Here is a 26,479-nt window from a genome sequence, read left to right on the forward strand (position 1 = left end):
GCTACCTCGCAAACGCGGGAGACAGCGACAAAGTATAATAAAAAAAATATATATATATATATATATATATATCTTTCTTTTAAACTATTCGCCATTTCCCGCGTTAGCGAGGTAGCATTAAGAACAGAGGACTGGGCCTTTGAGGGAATACCCTCACCTGGCCCAATTCTCTGTTCCTTCTTTTGGAAAAAAAAAAAAAAAAAAAAAAAACGAGAGGGGAGGATTTCCAGCCCCCCGCTCTCTCCCCTTTTAGTCGCCTTCTACGACACGCAGGGAATACGTGGGAAGTATTCTTAATCCCCTATCCCCAGGGATAATATATATATATAGGGGAGAAAGAATACTTCCCACGTATTCCCTGCGTGTCGTAGAAGGCGACTAAAAGGGAAGGGAGCGGGGGGCTGGAAATCCTCCCCTCTCATTTTTCTTTTTTTTTTTTCCAAAAGAAGTAACAGAGAAGTGGGTCAGGTGAGAATATTCCCTCAAAGGCCCAGTCCTCTGTTCTTAACTCTACCTCGCTATCGCGGGAAATGGCGAATAGTATGAAAGAAAGAAGATATATATATATATATATATATATATATATATATATATATATATATATATATATATATATATATATATATGTGAATAAGAGCAAGGTTATAAGGTACAGTAGGGTTAAGGGTCAAGTCAATTGGGAGGTGAGTTTGAATGGAGAAAAACTGGAGGAAGTGAAGTGTTTTAGATATCTGGGAGTGGATCTGGCAGCGGATGGAACCATGGAAGCGGAAGTGGATCATAGGGTGGGGGAGGGGGCGAAAATTCTGGGAGCCTTGAAGAATGTGTGGAAGTCGAGAACATTATCTCGGAAAGCAAAAATGGGTATGTTTGAAGGAATAGTGGTTCCAACAATGTTGTATGGTTGCGAGGCGTGGGCTATGGATAGAGTTGTGCGCAGGAGGATGGATGTGCTGGAAATGAGATGTTTGAGGACAATGTGTGGTGTGAGGTGGTTTGATCGAGTAAGTAACGTAAGGGTAAGAGAGATGTGTGGAAATAAAAAGAGCATGGTTGAGAGAGCAGAAGAGGGTGTTTTGAAATGGTTTGGGCACATGGAGAGAATGAGGAAAGATTGACCAAGAGGATATATGTGTCGGAGGTGGAGGGAACGAGGAGAAGAGGGAGACCAAATTGGAGGTGGAAAGATGGAGTGAAAAAGATTTTGTGTGATCGGGGCCTGATGAACATGCAGGAGGGTGAAAGGAGGGCAAGGAATAGAGTGAATTGGAGCGATGTGGTATACCGGGGTTGACGTGCTGTCAGTGGATTGAATCAAGGCATGTGAAGCGTCTGGGGTAAACCATGGAAAGCTGTGTAGGTATGTATATTTGCGTGTGTGGATGTATGTATATACATGTGTATGGGGGTGGGTTGGGCCATTTCTTTCGTCTGTTTCCTTGCGCTACCTCGCAAACGCGGGAGACAGCGACAAAGCAAAAAAAAAAAAAAAAAAAAAAAAAAAAAATATATATATATATATATATATATATATATATATATATATATATACATATATATATATATATATATATATATATATATATATATATATATATATATATATATATATATATATATATATCAGTGTGGCTTTGAAAATGTTGACAAGGTGGAATGACAAATCGATTCTCATGATTTTCACTTCTTCACTGTTAGACTTAGGCTGCAGATGTAAAGCTGAATGAAAGTATTGGAAATTTTTACGAAGACTGTAATTACTGCATAACCTTAAGTAAAGGTTGAAAACATTTTAATGATGTGTAGCCTGGTGAGGTGCTTGATCATTTTTGCTCATGAAAGATCGAAACATGAAATGTAAAATTGAGTTAGTAAGTCCATAGGAATTTTGGTTTATATATCTATTTTTCGAAAGTTGGGATGGTGTTTGCTGAGTGTGTAAAGCCTTTGGTAGTGATATGTAGGTTGGTAAAGCCTTGGACATTTTTGTCTGAGAAATATAGTTTGGTAAGTGTATAGATACTTTTATTGGTGAAGTGCGTGCGTTGGGAAATGCCGAAAGTGATTTAGTTGTCCACTGTGGGTCGATAAATCCCTCGTGACTTTGTTGTAAAACAAGGGCTGGTAAATCCCGTAAGAGTGATTTAGTTGTAAACGATAAGTTGGTAATTCCCTTGAGATTTTTGTTTGTCACGCGCTCATTCTAAACCTGAAGACTTTTTCTTGTGAAACGTTTGTTGTAGAAAGGTAGCCTTTTTTTTTTTTTTTATTGTGAAACGCGGTTTATAGATAAGTCGAGTTTCTTAATTGTGAAAGGCATGTTAAAAGTCTAAAAGATTTCTGTCGCACGAAACATGGGCAGTTACTCCATGAATTCCAGCCTTTTCATATTTCAGTTCCCCTCCATACCTGGGTGAACACATTGTTTTTACGAAAAGAATTTTGAATTTTCAGTGGTTTGGAGCTTCGTGATTCCTTTCTTTATGTTTCAGGTGGGAAAATATTTGATTCATACATATACCTCAATTAATTTATTTGATCTGTTTTCATAAAGAGTTAACAAATCGTTGCTTTCACCCTGTCACTTGTAAGTGAGATCCGACCGTGTTCATCATTTTGAGGACCAAGTAAGAGATGTCAGAGTTACATGATTACAGTGAGATGTGTCAGTCTTTAATCTGAGTGATTACCAGTTTTCCTTTAACTATATACCTTTAACTATATACCTTTGTTACGTTTATTCTAAGAGTCTTGGAAAAATGTTTGAACGAGTAGGTAAGCCTTATACATGCATGCAGGTGTCGTCGGTATTCCACAGTTTATGATGCAATCTGTGATCTCGTGGACGTAGATCTTGGGTTTCAGAAACCTTTTGTGGCTTTGCACAGTGGAACGTCATACACCGTAGCGGACGTGTTACCGCTTGGCAACATTATAAATGTGGCTTTACTGTGTGTAAGACAACTTCTAAAGGTGTTTCCATCTTGTTCATAGAATTATTACAACAGAGAAGTGAAGGAAGAACATGATGATGGCATATGCTTCCTTTTCATTATTTGATTATGTATGCAAACGATGATGAGCTCCATGTTGCAGATGCATCATAGATAATGCATTGCGGTACACCATAACAGAACGCAGGTGCTGTTTACGTTCTGTGAATAGATATGTATTATATATTTTACTGGAGAGTTTGTGTTCTTATATCTTTGTGTCGGCTCACAAAATACAGATTAATGAATATTTAACATTGTTTGCAATAGTCTAGACTGTAAATTTTGCCGAAAAACACTTTTTATCTGTTCCTCTTCATTACCCTACGTGGGTTTTCTGCATTTACGCACTTGAGTAACTGAGAATCAGAATGTTAGGTTATGGCTGGGTTTGTTTAACATGCATAAGTAATGCCCTCAGATAAACATTGATAACTTCTTTAAAGATTAATAGGCTACAGTGGGGAGACCAGCCGCGCCCTGGAGTCATATTTTTGGATGTGGTTTGTGGTGGTCAGAGTGTCTGAAGGACGCTAGAGAGCTTCGTTGTGTGGTTAACATAGTTTAGAACTTTTTCTTTCTTATTTTTAAACCACAGTACATAATACGTGCAGTCTGGTCAGCGAGAGTCATTTTCAGTGAATACAAGCGTAGTCGTTTTCTAACAAGAGCACTTGGAGTGACCTATATATATTGTATTGGTGTTCAGTATTGGTACAGTATGATGATTCTTGGTTCTGGCTGCTGGCAACACACCACATGGGAGTACATGAAAAAGACATGTGATAAACAGCGCGATTGACCCATGATTAGGTTTTCTGTTTATAACTTGCCTCTGCCAACTGCTATTTTTAGTCTGAAGTGGATGAGGTAAGGATAAAATAGTAACAATGTTCTCTTCCCACCCAGCCGGCAGGAAAAAGGATGGAAAAACAAACCATGCATTATCGAAGTAAGCTTGTTTGGAATTTATCCCACACTCTTCTGCACTACATTTAGATATGTTCTTGTGGTCTGGAATCAGAAAAAATGAATAATTTTCCCTTTATTCATCTCGAAATTACCTAAAACTGATGAAATAAATCGTCTAACTTGTTTTTGAAGATGTCTATAGTCTTTGTGTTAACGATGTTTAACAGGAATTTGTTCCAATGTTCAAAGCATCGATTTGGAAAAAATCGTTATTCCATTTGTCTTAGTAAATTGATTTTTTTGTATTTCGAAAAGATCCTTGTGATTCACGTTGTCGATTCGCTTAATGATTTGGAAACTTGTGTTAGGTCATCACAAAATCTAAGATTCTGAAAAGAGATTTGTTATTCTCAGCTTTTCTTCTTACGGCAGATTTCTCAGCTGAGATAAACTTTGTGGCCTCTCTTTGTACTTGTTCTATTTTTTCCCTGTGCTGTTTGTAACTAGAGCACCAGATATAGACTATATATTCAAGGTGTGATCCTACAGTAGCATTACAGAGAGTCAGAATGGTTTCCGGTGTTTTGTAGCCGATGGTCTTGGGTGTAAAGCGTATTAGCATTCCGTTTGCTTTATTAGTTGCTGCTCTATTCTGTAAGTATACTTCATATTGCTACGATGATATAACTCAAAAATCCTGCTTTTTATTGGGTTTAGATACCTGACTTAGGTAAGGTTAGTCCAGTTATCCAAACAGTAAGCTGATCCTGGTGTTGACACTGGAGGTCCACCTGCCTCTGACTCCCGCCAATCATCGATCCACTATAATCCTCCAGGATCTCACTTTAGTGAACTTGGTGGCCCAGGCCACTCATTTAATGCTTGTTGGCATGGCCAGCCCTCTTGCACATAAATACCCGTGCATTATTCAAGCATTCATCTGGCTCTCAGACATCCAGACATGCCCTGCCCAATAAAGCTCTACCATGCGACCTCCTGGCTCATTAATACACTCCGACAGGGCTCTGCGGCTACGAATTTCCTCGCTATTACCCTTTGATTTACTCATGCTCTTCCCGCTCCGTCAGGGCCCTTATGGGACAACATCAGCCACAGTCTTCTCCGTCAGCGATCTTGGTAGGGGCTCCTCCCTTCTACAGGAACTCCATAAAACCAACATTCACGCAGCTACACTACGGGAGGCTTTCTTTATTGCACTTCACAACTAACTCATTGTCGTTACGAGATTGTGTCGTCATTTCACCACACCTTGGCTCACGTCACTTGTTTATCTAATTCTTCAGGACTTGTAGCAGCTCTGAGTTACATCATCTCTGTACTTACTTAATAACGCATTGTGTTGTCATCCGTGTTTCAGTACCCGTCTCTCAGTCCTTTAGAAAAGAAGTTAAGACACAAAAACACCCGCTACAAATAAAGTTACTCAGAAGAACACCCGCTAAAGATCCAACTTTCGTTCCCTCGTGCCCTAGTTTATTTTTCCCTTTCAGAAGAATTCAGCACCACAATAGAATTAAAATCAAAGCTCTGTCCACTTTTGTTGCGGTTAGCGCCACAGACAAAATGATTGTAAATATCACATGAGCGGAACGAAAATATCGGGGGTTGAGGTGAACGAACAGAGAGAGACTGTTCGGTACAGCGCCCAATCTATTTTGAGAATATGATATAATCTTACTTATATTGGAGTCGAAAGCGAAAGGAGTAAGATAGAATCTTACTTAGAATAGAAAGCGAAAGGAGAAATTGTTTATGCGCTGTCTACAAGTCCGACTTGATCCTTTGCCTTTAAGAAGTCAGGGTTCCTTAGGTTCAATCTAAACTGAAAAGTATTCAGCATTGTTAAAGATGAAAGGGTTATGGAGACGAAAAAAAAAACGCTTTAAAACGGCTGAAATGATTGCTAATATGATGACGAACCTTAATAATGTTTTAGTACTTCATAAAGGTGTTAAGAGTTTGTTTTTCTTACATTTATTACTGCGAAGTGTTGAAACTGAAAAATTATTGTACAGGTACTTGATCATACAAAATCTTATGGTTTGCCTTTTAGGACTGCAAACATCTTCATCAACACTATCGACAAACTTAAATGAGCGAGATACACCTGCTCGTCACTCTCGTTAACTCTGGAGTGCTTACCCTCTCTTGCTCCCGCTCTCCATCACCATAAGGCTGGTTTTACGGCCACTGACGCCCACCCTACGTAGCACCATGCCCCTCCACCTACTTTACCCTAGGCTATAAGTTTGCACAACCTATACCTCCACTTATTACCACCGATTGTACACCTCACACTCGGCTTACACACTGACACCCACGCTACACACCCTTTACCTTCACCCACTAACAACACACATCATACGGCCACTGACACCTGGTTTACAACTGAACCTCTACCCATCAGTACCAAATGTTATACTCCCGCTGACATTCTGCAGGAAGCGTTCATATGTGATAAGGTGTTGGCTAAGCTACATTCACGTTTGGTGCATTTGACGGCGATGCCTGTATAGGCCCCTCCCATAAGTACTGTGATCAACTTCCGTTATATTGATGTGAAATTATCAGACATTTTCCTTTTAAGTGTCTCCATTTGTATTCCATGTACTTAACAAGGACCGTGGACACAAAGAAAAAAAGAAATTGACCACTTCCTGGAGGCAATATTTTGCCTGTTACTGGACGTTCAGATGAAAGAGTCATGCTGGATATTAAGTCGTAATGGAGTAGTTATTTACTGAAGAGAATGAAAGTTATGTATGAAACGAAGGAGAAAATGTTTTCAACCTGTAACGACTGGCGGCTTGTATTTGTTTGTTCTCTGACTGTTACGAGTTCAGTATGTTTACATTAAGACATATGTACCGGTCGCCTTAATGTTACACACTTATGACAGTTACTAAACAACTCGAATATTACTACCAACTGGTGTACGCACTTCATGATGCCGGTACCTCTGACCACAAGAATATCATGGGAAGCAGGGCTGATAGCATTTTGTATGCCTGATGGAACAAGTTTATAACTTGAACATGAAAAGCATTATGTTTTTGATGTTATTAGCTCGGGTTTTCACTTGTGTGTGTGTGTGTGTTTGTGTGTATGGTGTTGGATGTTTGCTCCTCATATGAGGTGTTAAGCTAAGTAGATTAAATTCAAAAGAATTGTTTTAGAGTAAGGACTTTGATGCTCCAACTGTTGATTTTACAGACAGGTTATTCCACTCTGAATATTATTCATGGTGAGGTCCAGAGCTGAGCTGTGCCCCACCTTAGATTGTACCATGAGAGCGTGAAGGTGAACTAGCAAGGAAGTTGCTCCTGGCTGTCATGCACGTTCATGTTTTAAAGTACCCTGAAAATATCCTCTTACAAACAGTTATGAGATATTCAAGAACGCAAAGGACATGTCATCAGTTTTGAGATGATGTTTTGAAACGCCAAGGGACATATCACTTGGCGCCATCGAAGTTACTTTTTTTATCATTTTCGATAGTCTTCGGTCGACCGCCTTGCGCTATCTTTAAATGGCTTTCATGAAGCAAATATGGCATTTCCACCTGGCGTAGTGGAACTGGTGCTAATGAATTACTGGTTCAGTAGCACCGTGGTGTTCACTGCAGTACACTTTTACTGGGCCCGCTTAAAACAGTGACTGGTCCTTCCATAAGAAAGATACGGCAATGTTTCGTTTTAATGTGAGTGGGGCTGGCTAGTGGCTGTGTGATACAACCTGACCTGAGGTAGCCGTTGCATCCACCCCTCATCATCAACGCGCCTCCCGACTATGAATAATTTTCCGTGGAGGATCACTTGCACATTGATCACCATAAATCTTCACAACGCGTACCCTGAGTAGTACACCTACGTTACTGAATTAATTTATTACATTGCGAATCCGCATTCACCGTTCGCCTTACCTAAGTTAGGTATTTGGAATCCGTCGCCGATTTCATCAGCTTAATTCATCTGGGTACAGTCTTTTATTTTCACAGGAATGTGTATACCCTCAGCATCGCTGTCGAAATTTTTCAATTTCACACTCCAACAACTTTTTAAATTTTCAAGTCTCTTCCTCAGAAATCAATTCTAGTCTAGCTTCCACTCGACGTAGTGTCCAGCGATGCGGAGGTAAACACTCAAGGATCGCCACCCTCCCTCCCTCTTGTTGCCTCACCAATTAGAACGTGGATCACATATTTGTACTGTTAGGCTTTACAGACACATGTGTTCACGGTTTTGGTTTACTAACTGTAAAAGTCATAAGCCACAAAAGGTGGCAGGAAAACATTTTATATCCCTTTAGATTTTGGTAGTTTAAGTCTGGAGGTGTATTTTTTGTTCTATTTATTTTTTTTTTTTAAGAAACTACACACTGTTCATCTCTAGACACTAGAAAAGGGTTATTATATTCTCAGGGTCGCAGAGAAAGACATTAGTGATTTATAAAGGTTGGGCTCATCATTGAAGTGCATGTCCTCTTGTTAAGATCATTAGCTGGGGGTTGGAGGCAGCAGCACGTCCTCCCACCTTCCAGCGGGAGGGCTCGCCAGCATACTAAGTTGACAACAACTTTAGCCAATATGTTGAGTCTCAGCTACTACCGTATGGTGCCACCTCTCGTGTTGTGCAGTGAAACGCGGTCTGCGTGTTTAGTTCTACGTGTATCCGCTTTTATCTATATTGGTAGTTGTAATCAGTCTGTCTGTCACGTATTGATTAGCTGTGTTCTTGTTAACTCTGTGAGGTGATTACTATCTCTCTCTCTCTCTCTCTCTCTCTCTCTCTCTCTCTCTCTCTCTCTCTGCACAGGCTATGGAAATTTGCGTAACACTAGTGTCGATGTTTGGGGTGGCTGGTTATAGATACGCTGTGTTATTGGTAACTCATTGCTGCAGTATTCACTGGTTTGTTGATTGCTGGTACTATTGTTTTGCTGTAAACTAGTTGGTATACTGCATTGTGATGTAGCTTTTACGGCCATTATAAAAACATGCACAGTACATACATACATAAATACATACGTACATACGTACACACACATATATGAATTGGGATGGTGAGTAAACATAGGGAATAGCTTCTCTTGAGTTTACTCACCATCCCAGTTCACACATTTGTCGTAATGACTAATTGAATAAGTGTGTGTGTGTGTGTGTGTGTGTGTTTGTGTGTGTGTGTTTTTTTTCCAGTTACACTAATGACTTTATTGTGCATTTCGGCTTGGGAGGGTATATATATATATATATATATATATATATATATATATATATATATATATATATATATATATATATATATATATATATATATTTGTATAGAACCAACCATTAGCGCTATTTTGGACAAGGTAAATCCGGAGGAACAGGAGCTTTTTTTTCGAGGGGTTACGGGAAATTAGATTTCTACCAAAAATTAAATGCTATGAAAAAAAAAAGACATTGCCCAAGAGCGTAACTGGGGTAACAGAGGCTCCATAGGCATAGGTTCTGTAGGGGTAGAGAGAGTATCAATAGAAATAGATGACATACGCGCTGGATGGAATGGTCAGTATTGGCTGTTGTGATGGCTGTATTCCTGTATTATTATGACTGACACGTTGGCAGTTTTATCTCGCACAAAACGGTTGTTCCACTCACTCGTGTTGATGCTGTAAACTCGTAGATTTTTCTCTTTGTTATTTGTGCGTTGTATGAGTTGTATATATATATATATATATATATATATATATATATATATATATATATATATATATATATGTATGTATGTATGTATATATAACTGACCCACTGAGTCTCTTCTATTTGTATGAAGCTCCTGCATCACTCAGGAAGGTGGCTTCGTTCGTCGGTCGGGATCACAGGTCACAAGGTGTGAAGTGCGTGTGTCTGTGTGCAGAGAGTGCAGGGCATCTGAGTATTAAGAGCTCGGTGTCGTCCTAACGGTAATTCTGTCGTTGGCATGAAGGATTTGAAGATGTAATGAATCGGTGTTTGGAGTGCTGTGGTGATGGGTGATGTCGAGAGCGTAGACGGGAGGGCGTGACTCCTGCTTGCCTAGAGTCGGAAGCTGCTGATAGATGTATGTATGTCTGGTGTGTTGGAGTTAACTGATAGATGTATGTATGTCTGGTGTGTTGGAGTTAACTGATAGATGTATGTATGTCTGGTGTGTTGGAGTTAACTGATAGATGTATGTATGTCTGGTGTGTTGGAGTTAACTGATAGATGTATGTATGTCTGGTGTGTTGGAGTTAACTGATAGATGTATGTATGTCTGGTGTGTTGGAGTTAACTGATAGATGTATGTATGTCTGGTGTGTTGGAGTTAACTGATAGGTGTATGTATGTCTGGTGTGTTGGAGTTAACTGATAGGTGTATGTATGTCTGGTGTGTTGGAGTTAACTGATAGGTGTATGTATGTCTGGTGTGTTGGAGTTAACTGATAGGTGTATGTATGTCTGGTGTGTTGGAGTTAACTGATAGATGTATGTATATCGGGTGTGTTGGAGTTAACTGATAAATGCATGTATGTCTGGTGTGTTGGAGTTAACTGATAGGCGTATGTATGTCTGGTGTGTTGGAGTTAACTGATAGGTGTATGTATGTCTGGTGTGTTGGAGTTAACTGATAGGTGTATGTATGTCTGGTGTGTTGGAGTTAACTGATAGGTGTATGTATGTCTGGTGTGTTGGAGTTAACTGATAGGTGTATGTATGTCTGGTGTGTTGGAGTTAACTGATAGGCGTATGTATGTCTGGTGTGTTGGAGTTAACTGATAGATGTATGTATATCGGGTGTGTTGGAGTTAACTGATAAATGCATGTATGTCTGGTGTGTTGGAGTTAACTGATAGGCGTATGTATGTCTGGTGTGTTGGAGTTAACTGATAGGTGTATGTATGTCTGGTGTGTTGGAGTTAACTGATAGGTGTATGTATGTCTGGTGTGTTGGAGTTAACTGATAGGTGTATGTATGTCTGGTGTGTTGGAGTTAACTGATAGGTGTATGTATGTCTGGTGTGTTGGAGTTAACTGATAGGTGTATGTATGTCTGGTGTGTTGGAGTTAACTGATAGGTGTATGTATGTCTGGTGTGTTGGAGTTAACTGATAGATGTATGTATATCGGGTGTCTTGGAGTTAACTGATAAATGCATGTATGTCTGGTGTGTTGGAGTTAACTGATAGGCGTATGTATGTCTGGTGTGTTGGAGTTAACTGATAGATGTATGTATATCTGGTGTGTTGGAGTTAACTGATAGGTGTATGTATGTCTGGTGTGTTGGAGTTAACTGATTTAGGAGCTCAGTTGTTTGGTGTTTGTTGGTTTGTTTCATTATATGTGTGTTTTGTGACTGTTGTATTTGTTGAGGATGGGTAGTCTGTCAGAAGAGATTACTGAAGTGTGAGGCAAGAGTAAGCTTCTTATTTTTAATTAGAAGAGAATCATTGTTTCGTTATGTAGTGGTTGTGTGTTTGTGGTTGCTAGAGGCCAATTATTGTACTGAGTGCACTACTTTGTGTGGTTTGCAGCTTTCTGATAATTGCTTTTGAGTGGGCAGGCTAGACAAAGTTTACAGTGAAGCAGATGAAATGTTTGCAAAGGATGTTGAGGGATTCTTTTTCTCGTCCGTCCAAATCTGGTGCCAGTTAGCGATTTGAGGGCATTTAGTGTGTGCGTTGTGTTTGATGTTAGGAGTGAATGTCATGCGTGTGTCGCATGTGATGCTTAGAATGGTTGGTGTTTGGTTCAGTGGGAGTGCTTGTCCATTCAGCATGACCTAAGGATGTGCACCGGATTCGTGTCTGTATCGGATTAGAGTTGCTACAGACTTCTGTGGTGATGCAGACCTTCCATTCCTGGATATCCATTGTTGTGATTGTGTAATGTAGTGCTGCATGTTCGAGTGGTTGGTGCTGTGATGTTAAGGCGTAGTGATGTGATGATGAGATCGTCTGCTTATGGGAGGACCCATATGTTGAGGTTTGCTTGAGGTAATAGGAGGTCGTGTAGGAAGGTTAAAGAGAGTTTAAGAAAAACTGCTCCTTGAGAAGCCATTGTGGATGACTTAGGCATGGCTGCTGTTAAGTATTTTCTTTATGTAAGAATTTGTCGGAACAGGGTCAAATACTTTCATGATGTCTGTTGCCACTAGTACTGTGCGGGAGCGGTGGTTGTGATCCATTGAATCCATTAAGGATATGTCGTGGTGCCGTCGTGCTCAAGAGTCGTACCGTTGCACGCGAAGGGTTTATGAAATAATCACCGGCTGACGAGAAGATTCCAAGTCACATTTCACTCGCACACTCGACTGATGCCCAAGGGTTTCGTTCCCCGTCTTGCATGTGTCAAACATCGCTTATCTTGTCATTTCACGACCTCACTTCAAGCTTCTGTACCTTTTCATTTGGCTGTCGCCTAGCTTGTGTTTATCACACCTGGGATAAAAAGATCATGGCTGGTGCTGCTTGAGGACTGTTTGAACCCAAACGGTCAAGTAAACTTTCAGTTTGGCTGGAAAATAAAAGAAAATAAAAACGTTTTACTGTTACCTGACTGGTTACGGTTGGTAGCGCTGACTCTAAAGCACGTGAAAGCGATATTGACATGCCAGAATTATCCGTAATGTATATATATATATATATATATATATATATATATATATATATATATATATATATATATATATATATATATAAATTTTTTACTTTGTCGCTGTCTCCCGCGTTAGTGAGGTACCGCAAGGAAACAGACGAAAGAATGGCCCAACCCACCTACATACACATGTATATACATACACGTCCACACACGCAAATATACATACCTATACATCTCAACGTATATATATATATATATATATATATATATATATATATATATATATATATATATATATATATATATATATATATATACACACACACACGCACACAGACATATACATATATACACATGTACATAATTCAATACTGTCTGCCTTTATTCATTCCCATCACCACCTCGCCACACATAAAATAACCCCTTCCCCCAAATGTGCGCGAGGTAGCGCTAGGAAAAGACAACAAAGGCCACATTCGTTTACTCTCAGTCTCTAGCTGTCATGTATAATGCACCGAAACCACAGCTCCCTTTCCACATCTAGGCCCCACTGAACTTTCCATGATTTACCCCAGACGCTTCACATGCCCTGGTTCAATCCATTGACAGCACGTAGACCCCGGTATACCACATCGTTCCAATTCACTCTATTCCTTGCACGCCTTTCACCCTCCAGCATGTTCAGGCCCCGATCACTCAAAATCTTTTTCACTCCATCTTTCCACCTCCAATTTGGTCTCTCATTTCTCCTCGTTCCCTCCACCTCTGACACATATATCCTATTTTTCGGTCTTTCCGCACTCATTCTCTCCATGTGACCAAACCATTTCAAAACACCCTTTTCTGCTCTCTCAACCACACTCTTTTTAGAACCACATATCTCTCTTACCCTATTATTACTTACTCGATCAACCCACCTCACACCACATATTGTCCTCAAACATCTCATTTCTAGCACATCCACCCTCCTCCGCGCATCTCTATCTATAGCCCACGCCTCGCAGCCATATAACATTGTTGGAACCACTGTTCCTTCAAACATACCCATTTTTGCTTTCCGAGATAATGTTCTTGACTTCCACACATTCTTCAACGCTCCCAGAACTTTCGTCCCCTCCCCCACCCTATGATTGACTTCCGCTTCCATGGTAACATCCGCTACCAAATCCACTCCCAGATATCTAAAACACTTCACTTCCTCCAGTTTCTCTCCATTCAAACTTACCTCCCAATTGACTTGTCCCTCAACCCTACTGTACCTAATAACCTTGCTCTTTTTCACATTTACTCTCAGCTTTCTTCTTTCACACACTTTATTAAACTCAGTCACAGCTTCTTCAATTTCTCACACGAATCAGCCACCAGCGGTGTATCATCAGCGAACAACAACTGACTCTCTTCCCAATCTCTCTCATCCACAACAGACTGCATACTTGCCCTTCTTTCCAAAATTCTTGCATTCACCTCCCTGACAACCCCATCCATAAACAAATTAAACAACCATGGAGACATCACACACTCCTGCCGCAAATCTACATTCACTGAGAACCAGTCACTTTCCTCTCTTCCTACTCGTACACATGCCTTACATCCTCGATAATAACTTTTCACTGCTTCTAACAACTTGCCTCCCACACCATATATTCTTAATACCCTCCACAGAGCATCTCTATCAGCTCTATCATATGCCTTCTCCAAATCCATAAATGCTACATACAAATCCATTTGCTTTTCTAAGTATTTCTCACATACATTCTTCAAAGCAAACACCTGATCCGCACATCCTCTACCACTTCTAAAACCATACTGCTCTTCCCCAATCTGATGCTCTGTACATCCCTTCACCCTATCAATCAATACCCTCCCATATAATTTGCCAGGAATACTCAACAAACTTATACCTCTGTAATTTGAGCACTCACTTTTATCCCCTTTGCCTTTGTACAATGGCACTATGCAAGCATTCCGCCAATCCTCAGGCACCTCACCATGAGTCATACATAAATGAAGTAATCTTACCAACCAGTCAACAATACAGTCACCTCCTTTTTTAATAAATTCCATTGCAATACCATTCAAACCCGCTGCCTTGCCGGCTTTCATCTTCCGCAAAGCTTTTACTACCTCTTCTCTGTTTACTCCCTAACCCTCTAACTTTGCACACCACCTCTACCAAAACACCCTATATCTGCCACTGTATCATCAAACACATTCAACAAACCTTCAAAATGCTCACTCCATCGCCTTCGCACATCAACACTACTTGTTATCACCTCCCCATTAGCCCCTTCACTGATGTTCCCATTTGTTCCCTTGTCTTACGCACATTATTTACCTCCTCCCAAAACATCTTTTTATGCTCCCAAAGATTTAATGATACTCTCACCCCAACTCTCACCTCTTTTTCACCTCTTGCACCTTTCTCTTGACCTCCTGCCTCTTTTGCTTTGTCGCTGTCTCCCGCGTTTGCGAGGTAGCGCAAGGAAACAGACGAAAGAAATGGCCCAACCCACCCCCATACACATGCCTTGATCAATCCACTGACAGCACGTCAACCCCGGTATACCACATCGCTCCAATTCACTCTATTCTTTGCCCTCCTTTCACCCTCCTGCATGTTCAGGCCCCGTTCACACAAAATCTTTTTCACTCCATCTTTCCACCTCCAATTTGGTCTCCCTCTTCTCCTCGTTCCCTCCACCTCCGACACATATATCCTCTTGGTCAATCTTTCCTCACTCATTCTCTCCATGTGCCCAAACCATTTCAAAACACCCTCTTCTGCTCTCTCAACCACGCTCTTTTTATTTCCACACATCTCTCTTACCCTTACGTTACTTACTCGATCAAACCACCTCACACCACACATTGTCCTCAAACATCTCATTTCCAGCACATCCATCCTCCTGCGCACAACTCTATCCATAGTCCACGCCTCGCAACCATACAACATTGTTGGAACCACTATTCCTTCAAACATACCCATTTTTGCTTTCCGAGATAATGTTCTCGACTTCCACACATTCTTCAAGGCTCCCAGAATTTTCGCCCCCTCCCCCACCCTATGATCCACTTCCGCTTCCATGGTTCCATCCGCTGCCAGATCCACTCCCAGATATCTAAAACACTTCACTTCCTCCAGTTTTTCTCCATTCAAACTCACCTCCCAATTGACTTGACCCTCAACCCTACTGTACCTAATAACCTTGCTCTTATTCACATTTACTCTTAACTTTCTTCTTTCACACACTTTACCAAACTCAGTCACCAGCTTCTGCAGTTTCTCACATGAATCAGCCACCCGCGCTGTATCATCAGCGAACAACAACTGACTCACTTCCCAAGCTCTCTCATCCCCAACAGACTTCATACTTGCCCCTCTTTCCAAAACTCTTGCATTCACCTCCCTAACAACCCCATCCATAAACAAATTAAACAAACATGGAGACATCACACACCCCTGCCGCAAACCTACATTCACTGAGAACCAATCACTTTCCTCTCTTCCTACACGTACACATGCCTTACATCCTCGATAAAAACTTTTCACTGCTTCTAACAACTTGCCTCCCACACCATATATTCTTAATACCTTCCACAGAGCATCTCTATCAACCCTATCATATGCCTTCTCCAGATCCATAAATGCTACATACAAATCCATTTGCTTTTCTAAGTATTTCTCACATACATTCTTCAAAGCAAACACCTGATCCACACATCCTCTACCACTTCTGAAACCACACTGCTCTTCCCCAGTCTGATGCTCTGTACATGCCTTCACCCTCTCAATCAATACCCTCCCATATAATTTACCAGGAATACTCAACAAACTTATACCTCTGTAATTTGAGCACTCACTCTTATCCCCTTTGCCTTTGTACAATGGCACTATGCACGCATTCCGCCAATCCTCAGGCACCTCACCATGAGTCATACATACATTAAATAACCTTACCAACCAGTCAACAATACAGTCACCCCCTTTTTTAATAAATTCCACTGCAATACCATCCAAACCTGCTGCCTTGCCGGCTTTCATCTTCCGCAAAGCTTTCACTACCTCTTCTCTGTTTACCAAATCATTTTCCCTAACCCTCTCACTCTGCACACCACCTCGACCAAAACACCCTATATCTGCCACTTTATCATCAAACACATTCAACAAACCTTCAAAATACTCACTCCATCTCCTTCTCACATCACCACTACTTGTTATCACCTCCCCATTTGCGCCCTTCACTGAAGTTCCCATTTGCTCCCTTGTCTTACGCACTTTATTTACCTCCTTCCAGAACATCTTTTTATTCTCCCTAAAATTTAATGATACTCTCGCACCCCAACTCTCATTTGCCCTTTTTTTCACCTATTGCACCTTTCTCTTGACCTCCTGTCTCTTTCTTTTATACGTCTCCCACTCAATTTCATTTTTTCCCTGCAAAAATCGTCCAAATGCCTCTCTCTTCTCTTTCACTAATACTCTTACTTCTTCATCCCACCACTCACTACCCTTTCTAATCAACCCACCTCCCACTCTTCTCATGCCACAAGCATCTTTTGCGCAATCCATCACTGATTCCCTAAATACATCCCATTCCTCCCCCACTCCCCTTACTTCCATTGTTCTCACCTTTTTCCATTCTGTACTCAGTCTCTCCTGGTACTTCCTCACACAAGTCTCCTTCCCAAGCTCACTTACTCTCACCACCCTCTTCACCCCAACATTCACTCTTCTTTTCTGAAAACCCATACAAATCTTCACCTTAGCCTCCACAAGATAATGATCAGACATCCCTCCAGTTGCACCTCTCAGCACATTAACATCCAAAAGTCTCTCTTTCGCGCGCCTGTCAATTAACACGTAATCCAATAACGCTCTCTGGCCATCTCTCCTACTTACATAAGTATACTTATGTATATCTCGCTTTTTAAACCAGGTATTCCCAATCATCAGTCCTTTTTCCGCACATAAATCTACAAGCTCTTCACCATTTCCATTTACAACACTGAACACCCCATGTATACCAATTATTCCCTCAACTGCCACATTACTCACCTTTGCATTCAAATCACCCAACACTATAACCCGGTCTCGTGCATCAAAACCACTAACACACTCATTCAGCTGCTCCCAAAACACTTGCCTCTCATGATCTTTCTTCTCATGCCCAGGTGCATATGCACCAATAATCACCCATCTCTCTCCATCAACTTTCAGTTTTACCCATATTAATCGAGAATTTACTTTCTTACATTCTATCACATACTTCCACAACTCCTGTTTCAGGAGTACTGCTACTCCTTCCCTTGCTCTTGTCCTCTCACTAACCCCTGACTTTACTCCCCAGACATTCCCAAACCACTCTTCCCCTTTACCCTTGAGCTTCGTTTCACTCAGAGCCAAAACATCCAGGTTCCTTTCCTCAAACATACTACCTATCTCTCCTTTTTTCACATCTTGGTTACATCCACACACATTTAGGCACCCCAATAAATATTGGTGTTACCGGACATCGCCTACTTGGGATTACACCACGGGTGAAAAAAAATCACCTTTGGCGATTTTGTTTCATTGTCATTTGACTAGACAGAGTTTCACTTTAAAGGAGTGTCCTCTGTCCCTGGTACTGCGTGCCTCGCAACCATTTGATGCAAGAGCTCTAGAATAGGAGTCTTGGGGAAGAGCAAGACACTCAGAAAGGGGTCGCAGGGTGATTATAAACAAATATATAGCCTGTTGATTATGATAACGATAACGATTTTTATAGTATTGGTATTGCTTGTAATATCGTACACAGCTAAGCCTTGAAAAAATAAGCAGACATGAATAGATGTGTAAAATTCTTCAGTTGCTGCTGTGTTTGTCGGGCGGTGTAGTAAACACATGTCTCTTCCTCAGCCTCAGCCGGAGCGCATATGTTTCCTCACTTCCTTCCCAACCTAACTTCCCGAATTCAGTTGTGTTTTCCAATATATATATATATATATATATATATATATATATATATATATATATATATATATATATATATATATGTATATATATATTATTATTTTTTTTTTTATTATACTTTGTCGCTGTCTCCCGCGTTTGCGAGGTAGCGCAAGGAAACAGACGAAAGAAATGGCCCAACCCCCCCCCATACACATGTATATACATACGTCCACACACGCAAATATACATACCTACACAGCCTTCCACGGTTTACCCCAGACGCTTCACATGCCCTGCTTCAATCCACTGACAGCACGTCAACCCCTGTATACCACATCGCTCCAACTCACTCTATTCCTTGACCTCCTTTCACCCTCCTGTATGTTCAGGCCCCGATCACACAAAATCTTTTTCACTCCATCTTTCCACCTCCAATTTGGTCTCCCTCTTCTCCTTGTTTCCTCCACCTCCGACACATATATCCTCTTGGTCAATCTTTCCTCACTCATCCTCTCCATGTGCCCAAACCACTTCAAAACACCCTCTTCTGCTCTCTCAACCACGCTCTTTTTATTTCCACACATCTCTCTTACCCTTACGTTACTCACTCGATCAAACCACCTCACACCACACATTGTCCTCAAACATCTCATTTCCAGCACATCCATCCTCCTGCGCACAACTCTATCCATAGCCCACGCCTCGCAACCATACAACATTGTTGGAACCACTATTCCTTCAAACATACCCATTTTTGCTTTCCGAGATAATGTTCTCGACTTCCACACATTCTTCAAGGCCCCCAGGATTTTCGCCCCCTCCCCCACCCTATGATCCACTTCCGCTTCCATGGTTCCATCCGCTGCCAGATCCACTCCCAGATATCTAAAACACTTCACTTCCTCCAGTTTTTCTCCATTCAAACTCACCTCCCAATTGACTTGACCCTCAACCCTACTGTACCTAATAACCTTACTCTTATTCACATTTACTCTTAACTTTCTTCTCCCACACACTTTTCCAAACTCAGTCACCAGCTTCTGCAGTTTCTCACATGAATCAGCCACCAGCGCTGTATCATCAGCGAACAACAACTGACTCACTTCCCAAGCTCTCTCATCCCCAACAGACTTCATACTTGCCCCTCTTTCCAAAACTCTTGCATTTACCTCCCTAACAACCCCATCCATAAACAAATTAAACAACCATGGAGACATCACACACCCCTGCCGCAAACCTACATTCACTGAGAACCAATCACTTTCCTCTCTTCCTACACGTACACATGCCTTACATCCTCGATAAAAACTTTTCACTGCTTCTAACAACTTTCCTCCCACACCATATATTCTTAATACCTTCCACAGAGCATCTCTATCAACTCTATCATATGCCTTCTCCAGATCCATAAATGCTACATACAAATCCATTTGCTTTTCTAAGTATTTCTCACATACATTCTTCAAAACAAACACCTGATCCACACATCCTCTACCACTTCTGAAACCACACTGCTCTTCCCCAATCTGATGCTCTGTACATGCCTTCACCCTCTCAATCAATACCTTCCCATATAATTTACCAGGAATACTCAACAAACTTATACCTCTGTAATTTGAGCACTCACTCTTATCCCCTTTGCCTTTGTACAATGGCACTATGCACGCATTCCGCCAATCCTCAGGCACCTCACCATGAGTCATACATACATTAAATAACCTTACCAACCAGTCAACAATACAGTCACCCCCTTTTTTAATAAATTCCACTGCAATACCATCCAAACCTGCTGCCTTGCCGGCTTTCATCTTCCGCAAAGCTTTCACTACCTCTTCTCTGTTTACCAAATCATTTTCCCTAACCCTCTCACTCTGCACACCACCTCGACCAAAACACCCTATATCTGCCACTCTATCATCAAACACATTCAACAAACCTTCAAAATACTCACTCCATCTCCTTCTCACATCACCAGTACTTGTTATCACCTCCCCACTTGCGCCCTTCACCGAAGTTCCCATTTGCTCCCTTGTCTTACGCACTTTATTTACCTCCTTCCAGAACATCTTTTTATTCTCCCTAAAATTTAATGATACTCTCTCACCCCAACTCTCATTTGCCCTTTTTTTCACCTCTTGCACCTTTCTCTTGACCTCCTGTCTCTTTCTTTTATACATCTCCCACTCAATTGCATTTTTTCCCTGCAAAAATCGTCCAAATGCCTCTCTCTTCTCTTTCACTAATACTCTTACTTCTTCATCTCACCACTCACTACCCTTTCTAATCAACCCACCTCCCACTCTTCTCATGCCACAAGCATCTTTTGCGCAATCCATCACTGATTCCCTAAATACATCCCATTCCTCCCCCACTCCCCTTACTTCCATTGTTCTCACCTTTTTCCATTCTGTACTCAGTCTCTCCTGGTACTTCCTCACACAGGTCTCCTTCTCAAGCTCACTTACTCTCACCACCCTCTTCACCCCAACATTCACTCTTCTTTTCTGAAAACCCATACAAATCTTCACCTTAGCCTCCACAAGATAATGATCAGACATCCCTCCAGTTGCACCTCTCAGCACATTAACATCCAAAAGTCTATCTTTCGCACGCCTGTCAATTAACACGTAATCCAATAACGCTCTCTGGCCATCTCTCCTACTTACATAAGTATACTTATGTATATCTCGCTTTTTAAACCAGGTATTCCCAATCATCAGTCCTTTTTCCGCACATAAATCTACAAGCTCTTCACCATTTCCATTTACAACACTGAACACCCCATGTATACCAATTATTCCCTCAACTGCCACATTACTCACCTTTGCATTCAAATCACCCATCACTATGACCCGGTCTCGTGCATCAAAACCACTAACACACTCATTCAGCTGCTCCCAAAACACTTGCCTCTCTTGATCTTTCTTCTCATGCCCAGGTGCATATGCACCAATAATCACCCACCTCTCTCCATTAACTTTCAGTTTTACCCATATTAATCGAGATTTTACTTTCTTACACTCTATCACATACTCCCACAACTCCTGTTTCAGGAGTACTGCTACTCCTTCCCTTGCTCTTGTCCTCTCACTAACCCCTGACTTTACTCCCCAGACATTCCCAAACCACTCTTCCCCTTTACCCTTGAGCTTCGTTTCACTCAGAGCCAAAACATCCAGGTTCCTTTCCTCAAACATACTACCTATCCCTCCTTTTTTCACATCTTGGTTACATCCACACACATTTAGGCACCCCACTCTGAGCCTTATATATATATATATATATATATATATATATATATATATATATATATATATATATATATATATATATATATATATATATATATGTATGTATATATATATATATATATATATATATATATATATATATATATATATATATATATATATATATATATATATATATATATTATCCCTGGGATAGGGGAGAAAGAATACTTCCCACGTATTCCCTGCGTGTCGTAGAAGGCGACTAAAAGGGGAGGGAGCGGGTGGCTGGAAATCCTCCCCTCTTGTTTTCTTTTTTTTAATTTTCCAAAAGAAGGAACAGAGAAGGGGGCCAGGTGAGGATATTCCCTCAGAGGCCCAGTCCTCTGTTCTTAACGCTACCTTGCTAACGCGGAAAATGGCGAATAGTTTGAAAGAAAAAGAAAAAAAGATATATATATATATATATATATATATATATATATATATATATATATATATATATATATATATATATATTTATATACCTCGCGCACATGAGGGGGGGAGGGGGCTGTTATTTCATGTTAAGATGTATTAGGTATGTATATTTGCGTGTGTGGACGTGTATGTATATACATTTGTATGTGGGTGGGTTGGGCCATTTCTTTCGTCTCTTTCCTTGCGCTACCTCGCTAACGCGGGAGACAGCGGCAAAAAAGAAAAGAAAAAGAAAAGAAATATATATATATATATATATATATATATATATATATATATATATATATATATATATATATATATATATATGTATATATATATATATATATATATATATATATATATATATATATATATATATATATATATATATATATATATATATATATATATTTCGTTCACATTTGTTCGCTCTTTCCGTCATTAATGAGGAAGCACCAGGATCACACGAAGGAAAGGCCTCATTTGTTCACATCCGGTCTCCTGCTGTCATGTAGAATGCACCGAAACCAGAATCCGCCATCCACAGCCAAGCACCACAGACCCTATATCTGGCCTCCACTGACAGCTTCTTATTCCTTGGTTCATCCCGATGACATCACATCGTCCCATGTATACCAAATTGTTCCAGTTCGCTCTATATTATGCGAAGTTTAGGTCCACGAACCCTCAAAACCTCTTTCACTCTATCGTTCCATCCCCTATCCTTTTCTTTGTCCCCTTTACTCCAAACATATACACTTTCTTATTCAGCCTCTCCTTACTCATCCTCCCCATACGTCCAAACCATTTCAGCACACCTTCAGCTCTCACATAATACCCCTCATACTACCACATCTTTCCCTTACCCTATCATTTCTGATATCATCAACCCTCACATCACACATTTCCTTCAAACGTTATATTTCCTACACGTTCACCCTCTTCTGTACTTGGTCATCTACGGCCCATGCCTCGCATCCAACATCACCAACGGGACTACTGCACCGTAAACATTCCAGTCTTTGCTCTCACAATGAACTCTATATCCACTCTTCCGCAGTGCACTCTGGACCATCGCCCCCTCACCCACCCTGTGCCTCGTTTCAGCTCCCGTGGTTTCTTTCGCTGCCATGTTAACTCCCAGTTATCTGAGACAGTTGACTTCCTCCACAGGCTGGCTATTCAGACTCACACTCCACCTTCCCACCCCCTGAGGCACCGCCCACACTACTCCTTTCCACCCACTAGGACACCACCCACACTCCTCCCTCCCACCCACTAGGGCACCATCCACACTCCACCTCATCCACTAAGACACCGCCCACACTCCACCTTCCCACCCACTAGGACACCGCCCACACTCCTTCCCACCCACTAGTACACCGCCCACACTCCTCCCTCCCACCCACTAGGACACCACCCTCACTCCTCCCACCCACTAGGACACACTAACACTCCACCTTCCCACCCACTAGGACACCGCCCACAATCCACTTTCCCACTCACTAGGACACCGCCCACACTCCACCTTCCCACCCACTAGGACACCGCCCACAATCCACCTTCCCACCCACTAGAACACCACCCACACTCTACCTTCCCACCCACTAGAACACCACCCACACTCCACCTTCCCACCCACTAGGACACCGGCCACACTCCACCTTCCCACCCACTAGAACACCACCCACACTCCACCCTCTCACGCATTAAGGCATCACTCACACTCAACCTTGCCACCCACTAGGACACCGCCCACACTCCACCTTCCCACCCACTAGGACACCGCCCACACTCCGCCTCCATGCCTGAACCAACCATCTTCCAAAACCTCAGAAAAATTTCGGGGAAGAATAGACCTAGTTAAGCCATAGAGAGGGTGATCAGGGCTGGCGCTCCCACGAAGATTGCTCGGTCCTCCCTTCACAATCACCACCACCACCACCAACACGACCATCCTCACCACCGCCCCACCACCACCAACACCACCACCATCCTCACCACCGCCCCACCACCACCATCCTCACCACCGCCCCACCACCACCATCCTCACCACCGCCCCACCACCAACATCCTCACCACCGCCCCACCACCACCATCCTCACCACCGCCCCACCACCAACATCCTCACCACCGCCCCACCACCACCATCCTCACCACCGCCCCACCACCAACATCCTCAACACCGCCCCACCACCACCATCCTCACCACCGCCCCACCACCACCATCCTCAACACCGCCCCACCACCACCAACACCACCATCCTTCACCACCGCCCCACCACCACCATCCTCACCACCTCCACACCACCACCAACACCACCATCCTCACCACCGCCCTACCACCACCATCATCACCACTACCACCATCACCGCCACCACTATCGCACCAACACCATACCCATCGCCGCCACTACTACCACCACCACCTCACCCATCGCTGCCACCACCACCGCCACCACCTCACCCCGCCGCTGCCACCACCACCGCCATTATCACCAACACCTTCATTCATCAGGAAAAGTTGTGTTGGACCATTTGCCTGGGAGTATCACCACAGTAGTAGAATAATTACAGATATTGGCGTTTCAAAAACTTTGGCGATTGTGGCCGCTCATTTGTCAGGTAGGTTACCCCCACAAAAGTGCTCAGTATTACTAAGAAAAATCTATTTCTTTCTCCTATGTAAATCATCCAAGGCAACAACCGCTCAGAGAAACCATTTCACAAGGACCATCAGGTACACCGTAAACGAACGTGGGAACCGCTGCTGAAACATGATCTCTGATGAATAGCATAAAATGGACAATTATCAGCATAGGTTTCCAGTCCTGTTAACTATCCTTGGCTGGGTACTTTCCCCAGCTTCCGGTATGCAGCGCGAATGGCATACCTCCTCTAGGCCCAGTGAGGTGCGCTTCCGAGTAAGCTTCAGTCCTTGCTTGCTTGCTTGTTTCGTCTCTCGAAACCCAGACTTCTTCTTCTTCTTCTTCTTCTTCTTCTTCTTCTTCTTCTTCTTCTTCTTCTTCTTCTTTTTCTTCTTCTTCTTCTTCTTCTTCTTCTTCTTCTTCTTCTTCTTCTTCTTCTTCTTCTTCTTCTTCTTCTTCTTCTTCTTCTTCTAGGAAGGATGCTTTAGCGTATCTCAGCGTTAAGGAAAGAGAACATTCTGTCATTCCGCTGCCGTCCCATCGCTGTCACTTTAGCTGGCTCCAAAATCGTTGATGTTTTCCTGAACTCCTCGCTACCTTATCATGATCACTGGTGCGGCTTTTTTGCGGTGCGGTACAGACGCGTCACATCTGGTCTGTAGGCTAGTGTAGAGCGTGTCACCTGATGTCGTCACAGCTCCCAGGGAACATGTGACGCTTCCCTGGTACCCAATCGGGAGGCAGATGATATAACCGCAGCGCAGCGCAGGTAGATAACGCGCTGCAAGTAAGTAGCGCAGGTTGTAGCACCGCTGCACACAACTATTGGCCCTGACTGTATCTCGTTCGGTCGGTTGTCCTTACAAAATCCATCGTCGATACAACTGACGTAATGGCGGAAGAATCTGGTTAGTGGGTGCCAGGAGATACCGTTGGCGGGTTTCTGTGTATACCGTAAAGACGATGTTCAGTAGCACAGTATCTTTCCTGCCTGCCATTGTCTTTCACCCTGGCCAGACTCCTCGGTCTCAGGCTTGTAGAAATCACACGACAGACAGTTTGATCATCTCTGGTTCTCCATCCTCACAGCTTTGCCCTGAACACCCTGAGATCAGGATGTAACGTGTTGGTCTCTGAGGCCAGAATCTGTTATCCTAACATTATTGGTCAAGAGATTCAGATCACATTGTTGTAGATTCCCTCTCATAAGGGCCTCTGGGAACATGACAAACTTGATGCCTTAGCCACACTTGATGAAAACAAAATTGGCTTATCAGTCGGAAATGTCAAATCTGTACTTAGAAAGGAAGTAACAGACCTCTTTGAAATAAAGTGATGAGTACATATAAGTATGAATAAAAACACTTACCATCACATGTGTAATGTGTAAATGTGTAAAGTAAAAACATGAATGATACGGAGAAAGTAATGAGATCAGCAGATTACAAGATGTAATTACTAGCTTATGTTGCTTTTTTTTTGCCGCTACACTTACTTTGTAAGTATGATTATATCGTTGAGAGAGAGAGAGAGAGAGAGAGAGAGAGAGAGAGAGAGAGAGAGAGAGAGAGAGAGAGAGAGAGAGAGAGATTGACACTTACCCACCTTCGTATCAGATCTGAGGCTGGGAAGCACCCAGATCATCTTCCTTGATGTTATGGCCAGTATGCGACCTC

The sequence above is a fragment of the Panulirus ornatus genome, chromosome 17 (genome assembly GCF_036320965.1).
Source record: "Panulirus ornatus isolate Po-2019 chromosome 17, ASM3632096v1, whole genome shotgun sequence".
NCBI lineage: Eukaryota > Metazoa > Arthropoda > Malacostraca > Decapoda > Palinuridae > Panulirus > Panulirus ornatus.